This window comes from Gossypium raimondii, chromosome 8, assembly GCF_025698545.1.
Source record: "Gossypium raimondii isolate GPD5lz chromosome 8, ASM2569854v1, whole genome shotgun sequence".
Classification (NCBI taxonomy): Eukaryota; Viridiplantae; Streptophyta; class Magnoliopsida; order Malvales; family Malvaceae; genus Gossypium; species Gossypium raimondii.
The window spans coordinates 31,207,045-31,208,678 of NC_068572.1; the positions used below are offsets into that span (position 1 = coordinate 31,207,045).

The window sequence follows — 1,634 nt, forward strand, 5'->3', positions numbered from 1 at the left end:
CCCAAGTCTTTCATTGTTTGAGGCACTTGTCTTGAAATAATTACACTACAAGAAACACTTAAGGTAACTTGTTCTCCTAGCTTAATTTTCTTATGCCTCACCATCATTTCCTTTAAAAACTCAGTGTACTTGAGAACCTTCTCAATTAACTCAAGTAAAGGTATATTAACATTTAATGTTTTAAATAGGTTCAAGAAGCTTACAAATTCGTCCTCACCCCTCTTTTTTTTTCTTCAAGTCACACAAGGAATGGGATTCTTGGGATTTTGGCATCTTTAGGTGTTTTTTAATCTGATTCAGCCGATGGTGACTTTGCCTCTTCTAGCCTTGGTTCTTCTTTAGGTTCTGGGAATTCCTCTCAAGTATCATCAATATTCTCCATAACTCCCTCCGGAGTAGGGTTATCTGGGCTAATCAATATTTTGCCCAATAAAAGTGTTATCACTTTTATATGCTCCTTACCTTCCCTCCATGGATTGTCTTATGTATTGCTAGGAATACCTGTGCCAATTTTTTTTTCATGTCACCCATCATGCTCATTAATTGGCTCATTTGATCCTTGAGCTTCGTCAATGTTTTGGTTGATTCGGTGCACTTAGACTGCACCTGATTGAGTATGTTCTCATTGACTGCATCTCCCCCTCAATTCTATCCAATTGTTGACCACATGCAGTATAGTCATTTGGGTTGACCCTATCATGGGGTTTCTACAAATAAGGAGGTTGGTAATTAGTGTTTTTAACTTGATTTAAATTATTATTTGCTCATTGGTTTCCCCCATCTCAAATTTAGGTGATCTCTCTAGTTGGGATTAGATGTATTGAAATAGTGATTTCCACCCTTATTCCCGACGTAATTTACATCCTCAGCTGGATTGTTGATATAGTGAAAGACTGGTTTGTCTCTCCCATATATAGACGGTGTAGAAGCAGATTCAATACGGTTGAGTCTATCCACTAACTTTTGATACTTATCATCCTCTTAGATAGCTTTTACCGTAGTGGGTTTCTGACCATACATGAATTGTTCAATTGGCCACTGGCAGGAGTTTAGTGTCATGTTCTCAATGATTTCATATTCATCCTCATACGTTCTGTTCATAAGGTTTCCTCCTACTGCTTCATCTAATCCAAACGTGCATTTGCATCCAACCCATTATAAAATATCTGCAGTCGCATCCACTTCAAAAATTCGTGGTGTGGGAATTTTTGAATCAACATTTTGAAACGTCCCCATGCCTTATAGAAATTTTCTCCCTCTATTTGTCTAAAGACAATAATCTCTCGTCTCAGCTAAACTATTTTGATAATCAGAAAGAACTTCTCTAAGAATTTTCTAACGAGTTCATCCCATGTTTTGATATATCCTGGTGTCTGCAAGTCTAACCAAGAAAATGCGTTATCAATCAAGGAGAAGGGGAATAGTCGAAGACGAATAGCGTCATCAATAACCCCATTATATTTAAAAGTATCACAGAGTTAGAGAAACAATTTTAAATGTTGATTAAGGTCTTCTGTCATAGTGCCCATAAATTGCAGATTATTCTGAATAATCTAAATCATTACCGATTTTATCTCAAAATTATTAATTGTAATCGTCGGTCTTGCTATACTTTCCTGAACCATGTCTAGGCT

The 1,634-nt window shown here is 36.7% G+C and overlaps 1 non-coding gene across 1 annotated transcript; it reads left to right on the forward strand.

The window, feature by feature from the left end:
• The first annotated feature begins 1,188 nt into the window (after positions 1-1,188).
• Positions 1,189-1,294, forward strand: LOC128032211 (small nucleolar RNA R71). Its single transcript, XR_008188339.1, has one exon. It is a non-coding gene; the product is annotated as a small nucleolar RNA R71 (small nucleolar RNA).
• The last annotated feature ends 340 nt before the right edge of the window (positions 1,295-1,634 follow it).